General features: G+C 42.7%; 1 long non-coding RNA gene across 1 annotated transcript in view; it reads left to right on the plus strand.

The window, feature by feature from the left end:
- Positions 1–23,930, plus strand: part of LOC127487520 (uncharacterized) — a 37,648-nt gene that overhangs the window by 10,453 nt on the left and 3,265 nt on the right. Inside the window, exon 2 of the long non-coding RNA XR_007914391.2 lies at positions 21,203–21,275. This is a non-coding gene — a long non-coding RNA (uncharacterized lncRNA). The remainder of the gene's footprint in view (positions 1–21,202; positions 21,276–23,930) is intronic.

Consider the following 23,930-nt stretch of genomic DNA (forward strand, 5'->3'; position numbering starts at 1 on the left):
TGTGTTAAAGTCTATTTTGTCTGGTATTAGGAGGGCTAACCCAACTCTTTTTTGGTTTCTTTTGGCATGGAATAACTTTTTCCATCCTTTCACTTTCAGTCTGAGTGTTTCTTTGTTGGTGAGGTATGTTTCTTGTAGGCAGCAGATAGATAGGTTTGTATTTTAACTCATTCACTCAGTTTGCATCTTTTAACTGGAGATTTGAGGCTATTTACATTCAAGGTGACTATTGATAAATAATGACTTGGCCCTGCCATTTTCCATCAATATTCCTATTGTTTACTTTGGATTTCCTTTATACTTTTACTGGGAGATTTTCTACCTTCACTTTCTTTCATGGTTTTGACCATGTTTCTGCATTTCTGTGTGTAGAACATTCTTACGCATCTTTTGTAAGGCTGGATGAGTGGTGGCAAATCTTTGAACTTCTGTTATGGAAGATTTTTATTTCACGTTTATTCATCATTGAGAGCTTCATGGGGTATGATATTCCTGTTTGGCAGGATTTTTTTCTCAAGATTTGAAATATATCTCACCATTCTCTCCTAGTCTGTGAGTTTCTGATGAAAAGTCAGCTGTGAGTCTAATTGGAGATCCTCTGAAAGTAATCTGGAGTTTCTCTTGTATACATTTCAGAATCTTTTCTTTATGTTTTACTGTGGAGAGTATGACTACAATGTGTTGTAGGGAAGATCTTTTCTGGTCATGTCTACTAGAAATTCTATGTGCTTCCTGTACTTGGATATTGCTTTACTTTCTCCAAATTATGGATTTTTTGGTAATTATTTCACAGAAAGGCTTTCTAATCCATTCTCTCTTTTCACACTTTCAGGAAATACTAAGACTCTTATGTTGGGTTGTTTGATAGTATCCCATAACTCCCAGACACTGTTTTTTTAGTTTTCTTATTTCTTCTTCCTTTTTGTTCTATTCGGTCTGCCTGTAACATTTCCAGAGATTTATCTTCTAACTAGGATATTCTTCAGCCTCATTGAGTCTGTTCTTAAGGCTTTCCACTATATTTTGTTTGTTCTATTGAATTCTTCATTTTCAATATTTTGTTTTGATTTCCCCTTAAGATCTCAATTTTATAGGCAAAATTTTCATTCATGTCATGTATGGAATTCTTTAGTTCATGAATTTGCTCTGATTACTTCTAAGTAGTCCTATGATTAATTTTTTGAATTCAGCTTCTGGCATTTTGTCAACCTCTTCATCTTCACATTCTACTATTGAAGTTCTGTGTTCTTTTGGGACATCATGTTGTCTTCCTTTTCCTTGAATTGCTTCATTTATTATCAGACATTCGTGGTGATGCTTGTTTTTCTCTCTGTGATGGCTTTTATATTTGAATCAGTTATGTCTCTGTGGCTCAGCGGAGTGTCTGCTCTTTCAGTGAATACACAGAGGCGTGTGCTGGGTGATCAGGGAGCTCAGTTCAGTGCTCCAGGGTGAGGGGTGTGACCAAGGTGGCACCCAAGTTAGGCATGGTAAATATCTATTTTTTATGATTTATTTATTTATGTGAGAATCAGAGTTACAGAGAGAAGGAGAGGCAGAGAAAGAGAGAGGTATTCCATCCAATGGTTCACTCTCCAATTGGCCTCAATGGCCAGAGCTGCACTGATCCAAAGCCAGGAGCCAAACAGTCTCCCAAGGGGGAGCAGAGGCCCTAGGAACTGGGCCACCTTCTACTGCTTTCCCAGGCCATAGCAGAGAGCTGGATTGGAAGTGGAGCAGCCAGGACTTAAACCGGCACCCATATGTGATGCTGGTGCTGCAGGTGGAGGCTTTACCTGCTAAACCGCAGTGCCAGCCCTGACAACATAGTTATTTTATTTTATTTTTAACAGTATTTCCTTTTTTTCAACCTTTATTTGATAAATATAAATTCCCAAAGTACAACTTTTGAATTATAGTGGCTTTTTCCCCCATAACCACCCTCCCACCCACAACCATCCCATCTCCCACTCCCTCTCCCATCCCATTCTTCATCACAATTCGTTTTCAATTATCTTTATATACAGAAGGTCAACTTAGTATGTAATACTTAAAGATTTCAACAGACTGCACCCACAAAGATACACAAAGTATAGAGTACTGTTTGAGTAGTAGTTTTACTGTTAATTCACATAGTACAACACATTAAGGACAGAGGTCCTACATGGGGAGCAGGTGCACAGTGACTCCCGTTGTTGATTTAACAATCGACACTCTTATTTATGACATCAGTAATCACCCAAGGCTCCTGTCATGAGCTGCCAAGGCTATGGAAGCCTCTTGAGTTCACAAACTCTGATCTTATTTAGAAAAGGTCGTAGTCAAAGTGGAAGTTCTCTTTTCAGAGAAAGGCACTGTTTTCTGTGATTGCCCATTCTTTCTGCTGGGATCTCACTCTCAGAGATCTTTCATTTAGGTCATATTTTTTTGCCACTGTGTCTTGGCTTTCCATGCCTGTGAAACTCTCATGGGATTTTTAGCCAGATCCAAATGCCTTAAGGGCTGATTCTGAGGCCAGAGTGCCGTTTAGGACATCTGCCATTCTATGAATCTGTTGTGTATCCTGCTTCCCATGTAGGATCACTCTCCCCTTTAAATTCTATCAATTATTATTTGCAGACATTGGTTTTATTTATGTAATCCCTTTGACACTTAATCCTATCTTTTTGATCAATTATGAACTTAAACTGATCACTTTAACAAGTAAGATGGCATTGGTGCATGCCACCTTGATAGGATTAAATTGGAATCCCCTGGCACGTTTCTAGCTCTACCATTTGGGGTAAGTCCTAGTGAGCATGTGCCAAACTGTACATCTCTTCCCTCTCTTATTCCCACTCTTATATTTAACAGGGATCACTTTTCAGTTAACTTTAGATAACTAAGAATAATTGTGTGTTAACTAAAGAATTCAACCAATAGTATTAAGTAGAATAAAAAACTACTGAAAGGAATAAAATAGTAAGTTGTTCCTCAACAGTCAGGACAAGGGCTGATCAAGACATTGTTTCTCATAGTGTCCATTTCACTTCAACAGGTTTCCTGGTAGGTGCTCAGTTAGTTGTAACCAATTAGGGAGAACATATGATATTTGTCCCTTTGGGATTGGCTCATTTCATTCAGCATGATGTTTTCCAGATTCCTCCATTTTGTTGCTAATGACCGGATTTCAATTTTTACTGCTGTATAGTATTCTATAGAGTACATGTCCCATAATTTCTTTATCCAGTCTTCTGTTGATGGGCATTTAGGTTGATACCATATCTTAGCTATTGTGAATTCAGCTGCAATAAACATTGAGGTGCAGACAACTTTTTTGTTTGGCAATTTAATTTCCTTTGGGTAAATTCCAAGCAGTGGGATGGCTGGGTTGAATGATAGGGTTATATTCAGCTTTCTGATCAATCTCCGAACTGACTTCCATAATGGCTTTACTAGTTTGCATTCCTACCAACAGTGGGTTAGTGTCCCTTTTTCCCCACATCCTCGCCAGCATCTATTGTTGGTAGATTTCTGAATGTGAGCCATTCTAACCTGGGTGAGGTGAAACCTCATTGTGGTTTTGATTTGCATTTCCCTGATGTCTAGTGTTCTGAACATTTTTTCATGTGTCTGTTGGCCATTTGGATTTCCTCTTTTGAAAAATGTCTGCTGAGGTCCTTGGCCCATCTCTTAAGTGAGTTGTTTGTTTTGTTGTTGTAGAGTTTCTTGATCTCTTTGTAGATTCTGGTTATTAATCCTTTATCAGTTGCGTAATTTGCAAATATTTTCTCCTATTCTGTTGGTTTCCTCTTCACTCTCCTGTTTCTTTTGAAGTACAGAAACTTCTCAATTGACACACCATTGGCCCAAGTAACTAAAACAAGAAAAGACCCAAATCAATAAAATCAGAGATGAAAAACGGAATGGAACAATAGACACCAAAGAAATAGTCATCTGAAATTAATACAAAGAGTTTTATGCCAGAAAACAGGGAAATCTATCAGAAATGGATAGATTCCTGGATGCATGTAACCTACTGAAATTGAACCAGGAAGACATGGAAAACCTAAACAGACCCATAACAGAGACAGAAATCGAATTAGTAATAAAGTCCCCGCCAACCAAGAAAAGCCCAGGACCGGATGGATTCACTGCTGAATTCTACCAGACAATTAAGGAAGAACTAACTCCAATTCTTCTCAAACTATTCAGAACAATTGAAAAAGAGGGAATCCTCCCAAATTCTTCCTATGAAGCCAGCATCAGCTTAATTCCTAAACCTGAAAATGATGCAGCAGAGAAAGAGGATTACAGACCAATATCCCTGATGAACATAGATGCAAAAATCCTCTATAAAATTCTGGCCAATAGAATGCAACAACACATCAGAAAGATCATCCACTCAGACCAAGTGGGATTTATCCCTGGTATGCAGGGATGGTTCAACATTCCCAAATCAATCAATGTGATACACCACATTAACAGACTGCAGTAGAAAAACCATATGATTATCTCAATAGACGCAGAGAAAGCATTTGATAAAATACAACACCCTTTCATGAAGAAAACTCTAAGCAAATTGGGTATAGAAGGAACATTACTCAATACAATCAAAGCAATCTATGAAAAACCCACAGCCAACATCCTATTGAATGAGGAAAAGTTGGAAGCATTTCCACTGAGATCTGGTACCAGACAGAGATGCCCACTCTCACCACTGCTATTCAATATAGTGCTGGAAGTTTTAGCCAGAGCCATTAGACAAGAAAAAAAATGAAAGGGATACAAATTGGGAAGGAAGAACTCAAATTATCCCTTTTTGCAGATGATATAATTCTTTATTTAGGGGATCCAAAGAACTCTACTAAGAGACTATTGGAACTCATAAAAGAGTTTGGCAAAGTAATAGGATATAAAATCAGTGCTCAAAAATCAACAGCCTTTCTATACACAGGCAATGCCACGGCTGAGAAAGAACTGCTAAGATCTAGCCCATTTACAATAGCTACAAAAACAATCAAATACTTTGGAATAAACTTAACCAAGGACGTTAAAGATCTCTACAATGAAAATTACAAAACCTTAAAGAAAGAAATAGAAGAGGATACCAAAAAATGGAAAAATCTTCCATGCTCATGGATTAGAAGAATCAATATTATCAAAATGTCCATTCACCCAAAGCAATTTATAGATTCAATGTGATACCAATCAAAATACCAAAGACATTCTTCTCAGATCTGGAAAAAAATGATGCTGAAATTCATATGGAGACACAGGAGACCTTGAATAGCTAAAGTAATCTTGTACAACAAAAACAAAGCTGGAGGCATCACAATATCAGATTTCAGGACATACTACAGGGCAGTTGTAATCAAAACAGCATGGTACTGGTACAGAAACAGATGGATAGACCAATGGAACAGAATAGAAACACCAGAAATCAATCCAAACATCTACAGCCAACTTATATTTGATCAAGTATCTAAAACCAATTCCTGGAGCAAGGACAGTCTATTCAATAAATGGTGCTGGGAAAACTGGATTTCCACATGCAGAAGCATGAAGCAAGTCCCCTACCTTACACCTTACACAAAAATCCACTCAACATGCATTAAAGATCTAAATCTATGACCTGACACCATCAAATTATTAGAGAACATTGGAGAAACCCTGCAAGATACAGGCACAGGGAAAGACTTCTTGGCAAAGACTTCTTGGAAAATACCCCAGAGGCACAGGCAGTCAAAGCCAAAATTAACAATTGGGATTGCATCAAGTTGAGAGGTTTCTGTACTGCAAAAGAAACAGTCAGGAAAGTGAGGAGGCAACCAACAGAATCGGAAAAACATCAGAGAAACCCTGCAAGATATAGGCACAGGCAAAGATTTCTTGGAAAAGACCCCAGAAATTTCTATTTTTTTTTAATCACAGCGGAGGTTTGTTCAGCTCTGTTTGCATAGTCTCACACTCACTTCCGCTCCTCAAATGAGACCAATGCCTGGGCACTAGCCCCTGTGGGTACAGTTTTCATCCATGCTACTGTAAGAACCACACAAAGCATCCATGCAGTCTCTGTGTGAACACGGTTGCTGCAACAGTGAGGCTCACAGGGAGCTCCAAGCATGTGAAGCTTCCCACAGTGACTGCCCAAAGTCCCAGCCACACCAGGAGCCCTCCCACACAGCCACCGTGTTTTAACAGTCCCAGCACACAAAACTTCCACAGTGCAATCTCCCAGCCCCCTGTCAATCCTAGCCAGACTCAGGCGTCTCCTCTTGGCTCGTTGCTGGGTGAGCAGACATGAGCTGGTGCAGCTGTGGTGTATGTCCAAAATGGTGCCCACTCCCTCTTGACTAGTTACAGGACACAGATGCCTGGTGTTTTGGAAGAGACAAACGTAGCCCCCTTTTTTCCCCCTGGGTTGGCAGGTACACTGTCCCCCACAGGACTCCAGGCAGACTCCCACCGGGTTCATCCCACAGCTTTATCACCAGCGGCTTGGGCTGCTTACAGCCAAGTCTCACCTCACACTAAAGCTGAAGCTGAGGATCTCCGCGGCTGGGGTGCTGAGTTGTGCGTGTCCACACCCTCCACATAAGTCCACACTCTTCCTCTAATTTGTATGATTGACTCTGCAATTTTTTCCTTAACTCTTCCTGAGACGATGCTCTCTCCACTTTTTTTTTATTTGACAGGTAGAGTTACAGAAAAGAGAGAGAGAGAGAGAGAGAGAAAGGTCTTCCTTCCTTTGGTTCACTCCCCAAGTGGCTGCAATGGCCGGAGCTTCGCCAATCTGAAGCCAGAAGTCAGGTGCTTCCTGCCAGTCTTCCATGCGGATGCAGGAGCCCAAGCATTTGGGTCATCTTTCACTGCTTTCCCAGGCCATAGCAGAGAGCTGGACTGGAAGAGGGCAGCCGGGATTAGAACTGGCACCCATATGGGATGCTGGCACTGCAGGCGGAGGATTAACCTAGTGTGCCATGGTGCCAGCCTTCCATTTTTTTTTTAACTATCTTCCCCTCGACTAGAGTGGTACGCTACCTCCTTATTCTGCCATCTTAAGTCAATCCAGATTTATTTAAATTCTGGATTTTCTTAAAACTGAATTGGAATTAGATATAAAGAAAAGTAGGGGATATATAATATCAGCACAGAGTTCATGGAGAGTTAAAAATCATTTTTCTAAACTGCATGAGCTTCCTAAACTGCCCTTAACAAGATCGTTTTTTGTACATGAAATTTTGCACCTCATTACCCCTAATTACATCCTTTAAAAGGCATTCTTTGAAAATGCAGAATGAACAATGCAGAATGGAAAATACTTTTCTTTCTTCTATTCTTGCTAATTGCTGAGTCTTATTCAGAAATCTGATTTCAGCATTTATCTCCTTTTATCCCATATAGAATCATTTCTTCGCACCTAAGCTTTGCAGACATTTCTTTGGGGGCACATGATGAGACACACAGCTTCCAGTGAATATGGGAGAAGCGTGTTCTCTCCTCTGGCTTCACTCTTTCTCCCTCCCTGGTTATATCACTCAACATGTTCTGCTGCATCCTATCATCACACTGGGCCCATTTCAGCTGTAAAACCATAAACTTCCCTGAGATGGAAATCATATTCCTATCTTACAGATTTCTTGATTCCCCCAGCACCTAAACTGGCACCTTGAGTCAAATATGCATAAAATAAATTTTTGTTGAATAGAATGGCAAGGGATGAGTTTCCTGTTTTCCACATATCCTGTCTCACCTCGGGTATTTCTGAACACCTGTGTTAGAAATGTTTTCCCTATTTTGGGACTTTTCTGTTCCTTTGCTGTCTTCCAGGTCATCCATTAGCCTTGATGTCAGAGCCTTTGAAAGCATTCTCCCATGTCAGTGTAACAAAGCTTTAAGGATGATTATGTTATCATTCTGAATACTTGCGTTACACCATATCAGCACCCTGGCTGCGTCACTTGCTTTTAGACTGATTCCTCATCACTGGTCTTCTCCAAGCATTTTCAAATGTATGTGTGTGAGCACATGTGTGTATGCATGTATGCATGATTTTAAATATATAAGGAGAATTCAGAATTAATTTTGATGTTTTATTTAGCTAAAATAAATAGGAATATCATTGTTCTTGTTCTAGTACAATTCTACAAATAAATATTTTGGAGACACTTTGTAATAGGTAATTTACATATATTATTAATTCTGAAAATCAGCTCACCATGTAGATTTGTATTTTGAAAATTTAACAGAATGTAAAAATTCTTCATATTTCTAGTATACTGTATGATGTTTTATTATATATATGCATGCATTATATAACGTTTGAATACCTATATTAGAAATGCTAAATATATTTTATGTATATTTACTCTTCAAGTCTTAAACATTTCTTTGTAGGGAAAACATCCAAAAATCCTATTCTCTATTTTTATAGATAAATATTATAGTAAATCAACATCACCTATCTTTATCCTACTGTGCGATAGAAGTCCAAAACTTACTCTAGATTATTATTGTCTTTTTTATAATAAATGAGGTTGCTGAGACTTGTGGAGATTAATCTCCATGACTAGCAGCAGGTGATGGAGCCAGGATTTGGCACTGAGGAAGGCTGCCTCTGACGTGGGCCCCAGACAACATCTTCACAATCATTTGTCAGCCTAATGAGATGTCTGCCAAGTGGCAATGTGCTCACCTTCCAGCTGTTGTCCTGTACACGTCACACCACCAGGAAAATGTGAGCGAATCCGATACTGTGAGAATACGGTGAGAGGTGTGCACATGAGTTCTGTTCCTGGACTGTGCCAGTGGGAAGAGAAGAGTGCCCTCTCCTTCCACCGCCAGGCAAGAGGCAGGTCTGCTGCTGAGGGTCTCTCACACTCCAATCTGCCGGAGTTCTCAGAACTTTCATTTGTACAGAAAAGACATACATTTTGATAGGAATCGCTGTGGACAGATGGGACTTGAGTCTTTCCCCAAAACAAAGCACTTGACCATTGGCATCTCTGAGCAACGGCAGCGGACGCCCTGTGCCAGTACCACCTGGACATCCTCCTAGTGGGCTGAAAGCCCTGTTACAGATTGCATGTCAAGAATGATGGATGGGGAATCTTCATATTTTTTGTGAAGGAGGCTTCTTTTTCCTGATCATTTACAAAGCAATCAATAAAATCCATCCGGGGAACATACTAACAGAAAAGGGTTGGATTATCTCTGATTAGAAATTGATAGGAGGAAGGAAAGGATTTTGCTTTCGATGTGACTTTGGGGCAGAATAAAGGGTGTCATTCCATTGATCAGAACACACATCCGCATCCGTCACTTCACCTCTGTCCTTTCAATGTTTTGTTCCCAGGGTATTAATATCCACCAGACAGCATAGTAAAATCTCCAAGAATTTGAAATTTAAATCTCAAATATTGCAATATCCTCTTTCGTGCAGATCTTCCATAGAGACCCGTACTTGCTTTATAAGAATGGATGTAATATGAACTTGAATTTCTAATGTGCGGTAAAAGTAGTTACTACTAGTGCTGAGGTTGAGGTGTGTGTCTGGGGTCATAGAGTTGAGCTCATTCCTTCTCAGTTATGACCCTAAGAATGGTCCCTTGAATAAGAACTCGACCTTCACTGCCAGTCCTGGCAGTGACAGTACCAAGCCAATGGCAGTGCCAATTAGTGGTGACCTCCCTTCCCTCAGCTCTCTACAATCAAGCTGGGCTCTCACCTGTGCCTCTCCAGCCCTGACACCAAGACAGAACAGGTCCTTTCCTGAACCAAGGACTTCCTGACTAGTGGCATCCCTTCTGCCGTCTCCAAGATTGTTGTGGCTCCAGTCAAGCAGATCAAGCTGACGCTGCAGGTCCAACATGCCAGGAAGCAGCCCACAGCCAGCAAACCGTACAAAGCCGCCATGGACTGCATCGTGCACATTCCCAGGGAGCAGGAGCAACCTGGCCAAAGCCATCCACTGCTTCTCCATGCAGGCCTTCAACTCTTCCTTCAAGGATCGGTATCTGCAGGTCTTCATGGAGCGTGGGCAAGTACACACATTTCTGGAGGTATTTCGCCAGGAACCTCATTTCCAGAGGACGAGGGCAGGGCCATCTTCCTCCTCTTTGTCCACATCCTGGACTTTGTCAGAATCCACTTGGTCACCACTGTTGGGAAATCAGGCCCCAAGCAGGAATTCAAAGGCCCAGGAGACTGCCCAGTGAAAGTCACCCTATATCTTGGGATCCAGGGGTTCTACCGGCTTCAACATTTGGGTGCAGGGCATCATCATCTACCAGGCTGCCCACTTCAACAAATTAGACAGTGGCAATTGGAGTCTCCCACTCCTTCAAAAGGCATGGCAGCAAACGACGAGGCATTCTTGGAGTAAGGAGCTGGCCTTAGGCATACAGAGACTGTGGGTTGTTGGAGAAAGATTTTCAGAGATAAAAGGGGAATGTCTTCAAGGGCATGTGATCCAATGTCCTCAGGAGCATGGTGTGTGTGTGTGTGTGTGTGTGTAAGAGAGAGAGAGAGAGAGAGAGTGCTGAAGAAAGTCAGCTAGGTGTGATCAGAATCCCTGGTCGGAGTTTCCAGAAGGCTTGGCATCCAGTTGAGCAGTCGGAACAGTTGCAGTCTGCTGACTGCATGGCCTCCTACAGTTGCATGTCCCTCACCTGGCCATTGCTGATTTATTCCTGATTTTCACCAGGCTCATCCTATCATGGATCTATTTGAACACACTCCTAACTTCCCTGTGTAATCTGAGCTCTACACCAGGCCACTGCTAATTGGTTACTTCCTGAAGCAATCATATTTAGACTTTACTAACTCCCATATTGGTTCATGTAGAATACCTCATTAGCATATGCCTTGGCCAATCAGGCAAAGTTCCTCCTTTTTTTTTTTTTTTGGCTTTTTTTTTTTTTTTTTTTTGACAGGCAGAGTGGACAGTTAGAGAGAGAGAGAGACAGAGAGAAAGGTCTTCCTTTTGCCGTTGTTTCACCCTCCAATGGCCGCCATGGCTGGCGCATCGCGCTGATCCGAAGCCAGGAGCCAGGTGCTTCTCCTGGTCTCCCATGCGGGTGCAGGGCCCAAGGACTTGGGCCATCCTCCACTGCACTCCCGGGCCATAGCAGACAGCTGGATTGGAAGAGGGGCAACCGGGACAGAATCCGGTGCCCCGACCAGGACTGGAACCCGGTGTGCCGGCGCTGCAAGGCGGAGGATTAGCCTATTGAGCCACGGTGCCGGCCAAAGTTCCTCCTTTAGAGAAACATACAAATCCTAAACCAGGCAGTTACAGCTTGCAACCCTCTCAGGACCCCCCCTCCCCACATCTTCTGGGAGTCTTCTCTGCTTCTTTCAATAAACTTCCTTCACTTTGCTCTCTCTTCCTTGCCAATGTGTCTCCTTCTCTATGGTCACCAGTCAACAAACCTGGCAGAGAAGAGGAGTTGCAACACACAAGGTTTCAACACTCCTGATGAACCTGGCCACATGGAGAAGCTGCAGCCTAACAGGAGAGGAAAGGTTGTGACAAGCAGAGCTGCACAAGGAGCTGTAACACAGGAGCTGTGACGTTTCTAAGGAATCCAGTGAAAAGAAGAATCTGCCTTATCTCCTGGGGACGAGACACAGACCCTGGAGACTGGAGCTGCACCTTCCTCCTGCTGCTAATCCTGCAACAAATGAAACTGTGTCCTTATCGGAAGTGGGAACCAAGAGACTCAAGTAGAATATTTAACTGTTATGGACCATTGACCTTTGAGAAATTTCAATTGCCTTTGTCCTAACCAGATCATGTCTATAAAGGGCTCAGAAGTCTCTAGAAAAGGGGCTCACTGTGATTGTTTTAATAATTGGCAGCCCTATTCCATGCATTGGTCACGGGGGTGAGAGAACCATGAGGTCATTACAGGTGTGCAGGTGAGACAGCTCCCCATCTAGATCAGAGTCCAGACACTTGTGTGACCCAAGTTGTCTTTAATATTGATGTAAAAGAATCCTGTTTCCATTTGTACTTAAACACTAGCTCCTCTTTTGCCTGGATGAATAGTTGCTATCAAGTTTTTTGCTGTAAAACAATAAGACAGTACATGTGGGGAAAAGAAAAAAAAGACCTTGTCTACGAAATCAAGAGAATGCACAGTGCACAGGAATAGCACTCCCATCCAGCTACTTTACAAGTCTGCACAGCTAAGACTCCTGTGTGTGTGTGCATGTGTGGGGTAGGGGAGAGAGAGAGAGAGAGAGAGAGAGAGAGAGAGAGAGATCTATATTTGGTAAAAAGAAATGTTCAAATCAAGAGTTGCTGGGGTGGGGGGACAACTGACCCGGCATTTCAGGCGTCATTTGGATGGTTGCGTCCTATATCAGGTGTTGGATCCAAACCCTGCCTCCACTTCCAATTCCGGCTTCCTGTTTACGCACCCTGGTAGGCAACAGGTGCCGGCTCAGTTACTTGGGTCCCTCCCACACAGGTAGAATACCCAGATTGAGTGCCAAGACTTTCGCTTCAGCATGGCCCAGCTCTGGCTCTATCGTCTCCCTCCCCCCCTCCCCTTGCCTCTGTCTCCCCTCCCCTCCCCTCCCTTCCCCTCTCCTCCCCTCTCCTCCCCTCCTTTCCCCTCCCCTCCCCTCCCCTTGCCTCGCCTCTCCTCTCCTCTCATCTCCTCTCCTCTCCTCCCATCTCCTCTCCTCTCCTCCCCTCTCCTTTCCTTTCCTTTTTCTTTGAAATCCACAATTATGGGGAGGGGGGGTGTGACTGAGAGAGAGAGAGAGAGAGAAAGAGAGAGAGGCTTCTATCTGCTGGTTCACTCCCCAAATGGCTGTAATAGCTGGAATCAGGCCAGGCCAAAGACTGGAGCCAGGAGCCTGGTCTCCCACATGGGTGGTAGGGGTCCAAATTCTCAAACCATTTTCTGCTTTTCTCATTAGTATGAAGTTGGATCAGAAGTGGAGCAGCCAGGACACAAACCCACCCCATGTGGGATGCCAGCATCACAGGCAGAGGCTTAACCTACCATGCCATAGTAGTGACACTTTTTATCTTTCTTAATTTCTGTCCACTTTCAAATAAAAATAAATAAGTAAATAATTTTTGATAGAAAGGAATTGTGAGGAGTCTGGTGCTATGGCTCAGCAGGTTAAGGCCACAGTTGCAGCACCAGCATCACATATGGGCACAGGTTAGAGTCCCAGATGCTCCACTTCCAATCCAGCTCCCTGCTAATGTGCCTGGGAAAGCAGCAGAAGAAGGCCCAAGCATTTGGGCCCCTGTACCCGTGTGGGAGAACCAGAAGAAGCTCTTGCTCCTGGCTTTGGCCTGGCCCAGCCCTGGTACTTGCAGCAATTTGGGATGTAAACCAGCAGTTGGGAGACCTCTCTCTGTGTCTATAACTCTGCCTCTCAAATAAATGAATAAATCTTAAAAGAAGAAAAAGGAATTGTGAGTCAATCAATGGGAACATATCTCTGGTATATGCCCATGATTTGAGGGAATCCTGATGGTTATGATTTGGCAGTCATCACAATGACCCTCAGCTGTATCTGAGGCAATCTTATAAATGTTAGCAAGGTTGTAGCCGGAGCAAGATCGTGGGTAACCCCCAAGTCATGCTCATGCACTCACATGACTCCTGTGGAACACGTGGCGAAGATATTTACAGCAGTATCAAACACCTGGAGATCTTCAATCCCTCATTTCTTGCTTGTGTGATTTATTAACAGTTCTGCTAATGCAGAGAGAATACAATCCCAAATTGCAGCAGTGACTGGTTCTGCCGGCTGTGCCGTCTCTGCCATTCGGAGCACAGAATATCTGCCACCTAGTCGATCATTTCTGAATCATCAGCTCCATCTTTATGTTAAATTAACAATTTAACAGCTGCTTTCATCAAAGCTCCTTTGTGTCTGCCAACATGAGACTGTAATTTTTTTTTTCCTTAAATGCAATTTCCAAGATCATTTCTGTGTCTCTTCGGGCCCAGAGTACTGATTTGCATGCTTGCTCAATTTGTATACAAATGTTCAGGCGCTTCTGGAACATCGCGGGAGCGTGGAGCACCCTCCAGAGCGCTAGACAGCAACTGGATCCAGCTCACCATTCACTTACTTACGCTGCTTTTTCGCCAAGGACAGGTGAAGAATGAATGCAGTAAAATACGGCAGCCTCGTATGCTGGATCCTAAATGGGAACTGCTCCAAGGGAAAAGGACCAAGTATTGCATTTCCATGTAATTTCAGTAAGTGGGACTAGCATTGAAAACTGAGTCACATTTGCCATAATAGCAAATAGATCTTTATTTCACCCCTTATGTGACTTGGTTAGGGCTCCTATAGCAAAACATGCATCTTGGGGGCATACACAAGAGAAATTTATCTATCCCATTTTGAGAGACTAGAAATTCTAAGATCAACTTGCTGGTTGAGTTCATTCTCTGAGGTGTCCCTTCTTGGCATGTCGATGGTTATCTTATTGAGACTTCCCTTGTGTGTGAATGTGAAACAGGAGAGAGAGAGAGATAGAGAGAGAGAGAGAGAGAGAGAGAGGATATGCAGCTGTAGTTTCTCTTCAGTGAGGGCACTATCTCAGTAGACCAGGTTCACACCACATAATCTAATCAAAATACAATTAGTTCCCAAGACCCCACAACCCACAGGCAAACACCATCACACTTGGGATTAGGACTTAAACCCGTGAATGTTAGAAGGGACCCAATTCAGTCCATACCATCTTTTACACCTCAGGAAAGATTTTGGCTTCAGATACAATTTACATAAAATTGTCATTAAGTCTCTTGCCTACTTGATTTAAGCAGAGAGCCTAGCTGTGCTGAGTTCAAAGAAAACATTATGAAGGTTATGGACTCAGATTGTCATGGAAAACAAGCGGCATATTGTTGGCCCATCATTTGAACTGACTGACATAGTTTCCTTTAGGGGCTACTGGCTCTCCTTAGAACCTGGCTTCTCCACACTGGAAGGTCCTCCTGGAGGACACTCTGTGTCACCCACTAAAGCTGGCATCAAGCAGGGGGCACACACTTTGCCATATAGCCCCCACAACAAGGGCCCATCTAACCCCTTGAGAATGCTTGGGGAGCTGTTCCATTTTGACTCCTGCCGGAATTTTCTAAGACAGTGCAAGGGGACCTGGGCACCACAGACGGTGGGGAGAGGGAGAGGAAGTGGCTCGGTGCAGCCATCAGGGATTGACCAGCGTTAGGGTCAAGGAGCAGGGGCACCAACACCAGCACCGAGGCAGAGCTGAGGTGCAGAGTTGAGAGTTCTGGGCAAGTGGGTGCAATGTCGAGTGAGAACAGAACCAAAGCAAGGGAGGCGTTTCAGTCCACAAGCAGCTGTGGGCCAACCAACGGTTGACTCATCAGCCACTGTATCCTGATGGAAGGAAACTTGACCATCTGTTGTGAAGGGTCAGAGGCAGTGTGGACAGGAACTGGAATTCCATTCTCCCCAAAGCAGTTGGGAAAAGTGGAATGGACAACAAAACATGACAGTTCTGTGAGCTTCTGCTTAGCAGTGCTGCATGTCACACCCCCTGACAGGCCCCTGGCCACATCACGCCACCTAAATCAGCCCGATGCAATGGAGGCTCCTCTGCTGGGGGCCCCTGCAAACCCTGTGGAGGAAGGCAGAGGGAACAGGCGGGAACAGCAATTCACTCTACCCCCCTTTAAAAATACTTTCTCCTTTGTACATATCTTCATCTCTCTCACAACTATTTCTTCCTTCAGGTTACTTGTAAAGACATCGTGTTTGTTAGATCCCAACAAATTATTATTCATGTATTTATCAGTGAGGCAAGAGAAAGCAATAGAGCTCTTACAAAGGGCACAACCCAAAGTATCAGTGAGGCGAATAATATTGCAGAATGTTTTAAAAAGAAGGCAAATGGCACAAGGTTATCACATTAATTCAGGGTTAAGAATCTTAAACTCTTTTTATTTTTTTGACAGGCAGAGTGGACAGTGAGAGAGAGAGAGACAAAGGTCTTCCTTTTACCATTGGTTCACCCTCCAATGGCTGGCGCACCGTGCTGATCCGATGGCAGGAGCCAGGTACTTCTCCTGGTCTCCCATGGGGTGCAGGGCCCAAGGACTTGGGCCATCCTCCACTGCACTCCTGGGCCACAGCAGAGAGCTGCCTTGGAAGAGGGGCAACCAGGACAGAGTCCAGCGCCCGACCGGGACTAGAACCTGGTGTGCTGGTGCTGCAAGGTGGAGGATTATCCCAGTGAGCCACAGCGCCGGCCAAGAATCTTAAACTCACCCCCAAATTCTAAGATATCTTATTTTTTTACCATTCATTCTCCCACTCTCTGAACTAATTATTCCAAACTTCCTTGTTCCCCATTCAAATCCATTACTCATCACACCCCTGTATACTCTCTACTCCTACCTATCTTCAACAGATGGAGTTGCCTCATCCTTCTTTATGGAAACAAGAGCCATCAGGTGGCTCCCTCAACTCCCCGCCACTAAGTGGAAAACACCCACGGAGCCTGCAAGTCTTGTCCTGCTTTCTGCTAAGAGAGAGCAGCTGTGCCTTCTTCCATCAAAGGTGCTTTGGGTTGTGCCCTTTGTAATAGCTCTCTTGCTTTCTCACCCCCACTCTCTCTTTCATCATAGATGCTTGCCATTCTTCATAATCGTTCTCCTTAGATGGCATGTTTTTTTTTTTCTTTGCTGCTCTTACAAACATTAGCAAAATTATCCGTGTCTTCCTTTGGGAAGACCCTCCTGACTTCTTTGGTGATGGGCTTCTCTCTAGCTTCCTCTGACTGCTCCAGCCACCCCTTCTTAGCCTCGGTTTTTGATCATTGTCCTTTATCTCAGCACCAAGGTGCTGGATTTGCTCAGTTCTGTGTCCCTATATAGTGGATATTCCCTCCCTACATAATTTCATTCAATCCCTGGCTTCTCACACTGTGCCCCTATGGTGGATGGTCCCTCCCTACATCATTTCTTTTAATCCCTGCCTCATCACACCATAAATTTATAAATATTCTTAAGTCCTTCTTATCCAATGGACTTTGTTTTGCTTTCATTGTTGGATATTTCACAGGTGTCTCACCTTCATCTGGAAGCCCACTACTGGATCCTTTATGTGCTCTTTCACCAATCCTTAGGGCATCATCCCCTCTTCCAGTAGCTCTCATGAAGTAGCAATGCCACCCAGTTGCTTACATCAAAAGTCCGAGCATCGTCATTCTGTCATTCTCCGTTTTCCCCCATCCACTATTCAGGGCATGACAGATCCTAGCATTGAGTGATCTTGAATTCACTCAGTGATTTATTTCTTTCTCTGTTGCTACCATATTTATTGGAAACATCTCCCCCTTGTCACTGGACTACAGTGCCTCTGGTGTCTTTATGTCTTACACACAGCAGGCAGCACAAGGCTGAATGTGATCGTTTTGCTAAAATCCCTCAGTTTCTTTCTTTAATATAACCAAATCATCTTACAGAGCCCAAAACCTCCATCATGGAAGTCAAGGCAACCGACATTCATCTCGTGGTTCTCCCCGCTTCCCACAGCAGATCTGAGCTGTATGGAGTAGCTCTTATGAATCCCTGCGCTTTCTCACCCAACCCCTCTGTTCCTTCCTCTTGGAGCTCTCCTTCCCACTGTTTTTACCATTCCTCAGACCCTACGTTAAATGCCACCTCGTCAGTTATGTCCTTGCTGAACACTTGGATTACAGAAGTTCCTCTGACTGAAATTGTTCCCAAGGGTGCTTTATTCCTTCACAGAACTTTTAAGAATAGACACGATTGTCTTCATTTTGTTGCTTATTATCTGTCTTCTCCTGCAGACTACTTCAGTTTCATGATTAAGAATACACATGCAGTAGGCATGATTCTACATCCAGCCCCAAGAATACTGCAGAGTGCACAGTAGGCAATTCATAAGTATTTTCTAGCAAATAGATGAATTCATAAATGAATAATGAATGGTGTAACCTAAATTTTTTTGCAAAATAAAGTCTTTTGCATTAAAACTTGTATCATTTTAAGAATAAATATGGTAGTTAGTTGTAAATGACAGAGTCCGCTCTACCTAGCATGCATTAATTTAATAATCTACAATTCAGAACCCTCCCCAGAGCCTGGAGAATCAGCCATGTGAGCATGATGGCCTAGAACAAACAAGTTGTGGATGAAGGGGCTTTGGGAAGGGCTCAATCAACCTAGCTGAAATACCACTTCACCTATTTCTCTCCATGTGGAATGGATCACACTGGCTACACACTATACTGTCCTGCATATCACTTGCTATTATTTTTTTTTGTTTAATTTTTGTGATTTTTTATTTTAAAATATTTAACAGACATATAAAATTGTACATATTGTGAGTACTGTGTGGTGCTTTGTTACATGTATGCATTGTGTAATGATCAACTGAGTTAAATATATTTATCTTTCCAAGCATTTAGCATTTCTTTATAGTGAAAACATCCAAAAAATCCTTATCTTCTAACTTTTTATAGAGGTCTATACAGAAATTAACATTGTCTATCTTCATCTGACTGTGTGATAGAACCCCAGAACTCCTTACTCCCAAGCAGTTACAAGCTAGTACCAATGGACCTTTCATAACCTTTCTCTCTATTTCCCTCTGCAGCCTCTAACTTCTATGATATCAGCTCCTCATTTTTAAAATACACATGTGAGTGAGAGTTTGTAATATCTGTCTTTGGGGGCTTGGCTTATTTCTTTTTTTTCTTTTTTTTGACAGGCAGAGTGGACAGTGAGAGAGAGAGACAGAGAGAAAGGTCTTCCTTTTGCCGTTGGTTCACTCTCCAATGGCCGCCGCGGCCTGTGCACTGCTGCCGGCACACCGCGCTGATCCGATGGCAGGAGCCAGGAGCCAGGTGCTTTTCCTGGTCTCCCATGGGGTGCAGGGCCCAAGCACCTGGGCCATCCTCCACTGCACTCCCGGGCCACAGCAGAGAGCTGGACTGGAAGAGGGGCAACCGGGACAGAATCCGGCACCCCGACCGGGACTAGAACCCGGTGTGCCGGCACCGCTAGGCGGAGGATTAGCCCAGTGAGCCGTGGCGCCGGCCGGGCTTGGCTTATTTCACTTGACATAGTGATCTTCAGTTCCATCCATGTTGTTACAAATGACAAGATTTCTCTTTTTAATGGCTGAGCAATATCCCACTGTGCATATGTGCCTCAGTTTTCTTATCCATTTATCAGCTGACAGGCACTTAGGTTGTTTTCCTTTTCCGGAATATTGTGAATAGTACGCAAGAAGCACAGGAGTGCAGGTGTACCTCTGACAGATTTCACGTCCGTTGGGTGTAGACCCAGAAATCAGATTGAAGGATCACATGATAGTTCTATTGTTGTAGTCTTCCTAGTGCTTTTCACAATGGCTGTACTGATTCACATTCCCATTTTGTGTTCCCTTTTCTCCACATCCTCGCCAACGCTTGTTATCTTTTGCTTTTGTAGCAGCCAGTCTTACTAGAGTGAGATGATATCTCATTGCGTTTTCATCTACGTCTCTCTGATTACCAGTGATGATGAGTTTTCTTTTTCATGCACCTGTTGAGCTTTTGTATGACTTCCTTTGAGAAATGTGTGTTTACAACTATTGTCCATTTTAATTTGATTGTTTGGTCTTTTTTTGCATAAATCTTTCACTTTTTACTACAGATATTTTGACAAAAGTTTTGGCAATTTGTGAAAATCTTATTTATTCGCAGCTGTTACAAGTGTAGTGTGGTATTAGCAAGTGCATAGAGACAATAAAACATGGTTTTCATCTTGAAGGAACACTAATATCTAACAGAAAAAAGAAATGTTTAATGGGAGAGATTCAAGCACTTACATGTCTTTATTAGAGGAAAACAAAAATAATTGGACAATTTGTAACTTCTATTCCGAATGAAAACGTTATGTACTCTTTAGTCACATCCGAATTTTCAGTTAACTTCATCCTAGCTATCAAAATCCTTACTTCACTTTTCCACCTGCTTCAAGGCAGTGGGGCTCCCATCTTAATTTCCTCACTGATGGGTCAGAGGCCCTCATGGTTTGATTTTGTAAGAAGTTCCTGGGAACTCTTACTGCCTTCTTGCTTACTCTGCTTAGATGTGTCCTCTAAATGACTGCTGAACCCATCTCTAAAGCACAAATCTGGTGCTGTCATACTATTGACTCTAAAATGAACACAGGAAAGATCTAAAATCCTCCTTATGGCACCCAAAGCCTTTCTTGATGCCTCTTGCAAACTTTGTTGATGCAAAATCCTCTTGGATTTGCCTTGTTCCATGTGGGCTCATCAATATGAGTGATTTTCAAATGTTTGGTGAGTTTGCTTTTGCATTTTCATGCATAATATCACCAAGTGTACTTTATCGTCTTTTCACTGATAAATGTTCATAAATTTTCTATAGATGAATCCACATCTAATCTTCTTTGGAGGCCTTTGCTGACCTGTTGAAATTTGACTTGACCACTCCTTGGAATCGCCATCATAGCAAAATCTAAATCACACTGTATGGCATGTATTGGCTTAATATTTACCTCCAGAAGAACTACACACTGTGAAAATAGGGCCTTTTCTTGCTCTTTTCTCTCTGTTTTCCACCTGGTACATGCTGGTACATACTAAATATGCAATTTAGGTTAAACTCACTTGCACATTTTTGTAGGTCAGATATAAATGGGAACTTCACTATGAGAGATAGCTTTTTATGCTGCTGTCAGTATCTTTCACAGAGGAACCAACGAGCTTTAGGTCTTTTCTTTAGAATAGGTTTTGATTTGACGAGGCGAGAAAGTCAATTCAGCCCTGGAAAGACCTAAGGGAGGAGCATTGAATAGAAAGGCATGGAGATAGATGGTTCCAAAATGAATATAAAAATTTTTAAATGCACTGAAACTAGAGACTAATGAGAGGTACTTCTCATTTTCCAAATTGATACAAGTTTCAGTTAATGTAGTTGATGTCTTATTAACAATCCAGACACTCATTTTTATAACTGAAGATATATATATATAGATATATATATAATGAGTTTTGCAAAAATGTTTGCATCTTTCCCCAACCTCTAGAGCTTATACCAAGATAACCCAAAAAGTAGGGAGACAACTGAGTGCAAAAAATACCAACAAATCTTTTGGGGAAAAAGCAATTTCTGAGCAGTGATGCAGATTTTCTGTGTAATATTTTTTTTCCATTTCAGATCTCCAGTGTTGTATGAAATCCAGCATGATGGCCTCATAGACGCTGCCGATCCAGGTGTTCTCATCATACAGGTAAGTAGGAACGTGGTATGCTCTCTAGCTATGAGAACACTAAAATGTCGTGTCGACATTGAGAATTAGGTCCTGGTAGATAAAAGAAGGGTAAATGGATTTCCAAAGTCTGCCCATATTTTAGAAGTCAAACATAAATAGTTTCCAAATTTGCAGCTGTTGACTAACCACAACAAGGTCCTCACGTCCTACTAGGATGACCAAACCTGTATCACAAGGATGTGCCCTGGGACTATAGTTTATTAAACTGTTAAATGCCCTAAGGCATTTCCTGGTTTATAGACACCTATTATAGAAGTTATTCTGCCTTGAAAGTTTGAGAACTATAGTTCTATAACTTTGCTTTATATTAGAATTACCTGGGAACTTTTAACGAGGCTTGATGCCTGAGTTACTCTCTATAGCAATTACATCTGAAGGAAGAAGTTTAGACCAAGGAGTCATCATTCTCAGCCCCTAGCATGTGTTTCTAATATGCATCAAATGTAAGAACCACTTCTCACTTAGAGTGAAATGTGCAAGGCTAAGGGTCCTTTCTGCCTGTACTTGGAGGAGCTTGGGTACAGTGAGTTATCACAGCTCAGCACTGCAGAATTATCCTCAGGGATGCTTTGCATTGGCAAATCTTGCTCATGTCATTCCAACTGACAAAAACAAACAAACAAAAAAAATGAAAAGAAAAGAAGAAAAAAAACCACTCCTTTCAAATGGAAATAATTACTCTATGAAGAAAAATACTGCAAAGGCAGTATGCAATGCTGTGAATAGTGCCAAGCTCAGAGTCCAGAGAGCTGCGACATGTTCTCAAGAATCATTTTGATGACTCTGAACTGCGGTCTTCCTGTTGGAAATGCAGATGTGATGGTGCCAATCCTGCTGTGTATTTGCTGCTTAATTTTATTAAAAACTGACAGCTAGCATGGTCAAGCCATCATTGTATTTGTAATCAGAATTGAGAGAATAATTTTGAATCACCTATTTAAGTCTGGAATCAGATCTTCTTTAATATTTGTGGATTTCATATTTGTTTCTCTATTATTAAATATTTTTGAAACTCTCTGAGGCCAATCATGCAAAATATTCTGTTCTTTTTTCATCAAATAATTTTTCATTCCTAAATTGGCCTACATATCCTTTCGTATTGGTACTTATTTCATCTCTTGTTGTTGAATATGAGGAGAGAGCCAAGGAGAACCTTCGTTGTCTAGATATGTGATGAAGTCCAGATCCATCTGCAAACCATTTAGAGTTCATGGGCAAATGAAGTAGGTCATAAAACACTAAGAAATCAAGTGGAAAAATAAACCACCAAGGTTGAAGTAGAAGCTCAGGTCTGAGCTCTCTCTTATCAGCCTTCACAATGCCTCCTCTGCTCGTCATGGCAACCACATGTGATGTGTGCTCTGAACGCCCAGGAAGAGCCCTGCAAAGAGGGAAGAACTGTGAAAAGCCTCCGCGGGGACGGCATTTGTGAGACATGGAAAACGTGGCCTGAAATGTACCCCGTGATCTAAGCCCACTGGTACGAATCAGCAGGTGTCAGGATCAACTAAGATCACGTGAGGCCAGCGACTCTTCATTTCCTTTGCTTCGGCACAGAAAATTCAAAGCTCTTGGATCTCCAAAGCAGGTCCTCGTCTTGGTGATGATTAAAGCCCTCAGCACACAGAAGGCCCTTTCTGTTTGCTCATATAAATGAGCAGTGTGTTTGTGTCAGAGCTTTAGCATATACATTCTCAGTGGAACATTTCTACTTAAAAAAAGCCTGTTTGATCAACAGAAAATAAGAGAAAGGACGCCTACCAAGTGAATGGGCACATTCTGAAGGTCATCTGTTGAGTTGCCATTCAGTGGTCGTGGGTTTCCTCTCTGCAAGATTGTTTAACGTTGTTAAACGTTGTTTAAACGATTTCAAGGGTGACATTTTGTGTAGAACAGACCTAGATTTGGTTTTTAAAATATTAGCGGAGTAGAAATTTGAGGACCAAAGGAACGTAGAGATTCCTCAAAAGCTTTTCCCTTGACCATTTATCCTTTGCATGGAACCTGGCAGCTCCTCTCACATTGATTTCAGCTGTCATGCGTGTGCCTCTCTAGGCAGTTTCTTGCTAGGGGCTGAATGCTCACAAAATCTAAACCACCTCCATGCTCTCTTCCTTAATCGGACAGAAGAGTGGGTGTGGAATTTGGTCCCTGAGCTGGATGGTTTCCCGAAGGGCATGGAGGACGTTGCAAACCCACATGCAATTTCTTTGGGTACTGAAGAGTGTCGATTGAGAGGAGGTCCAATTTAGCTGAGGTGAACCCCAGCCTGATGCCCTTCCCGTGTGTGTGTTTCACTGTGAATTCTCCTGCGTTCTTTACAATTGGCATTCAACGAGAAAACGATGCAATGCTGGGTAGAAGCCTCTCACAGGAACTTGGAGAGCATTACACATTCTTCTTGTGACAGTCTGTGGAACGAGCTACTTGCAAGTGTGCCCACAGGTCGCAGTGTGATTCTCTTTCATGTAGTAGAAAAGTCATAGTTTGTTAATTCCTTGAAAGAGAAGAAAAGATTAAGAATGTGTGTAAGCCGGCTCCGCGGCTCACTAGGCTAATCCTCCGCCTAGCGGCGCCGGCACCCCGGGTTCTAGTCCCGGTCGGGGCGCCGGA

The sequence above is a fragment of the Oryctolagus cuniculus genome, chromosome 2 (genome assembly GCF_964237555.1).
Source record: "Oryctolagus cuniculus chromosome 2, mOryCun1.1, whole genome shotgun sequence".
Lineage (NCBI taxonomy): Eukaryota > Metazoa > Chordata > Mammalia > Lagomorpha > Leporidae > Oryctolagus > Oryctolagus cuniculus.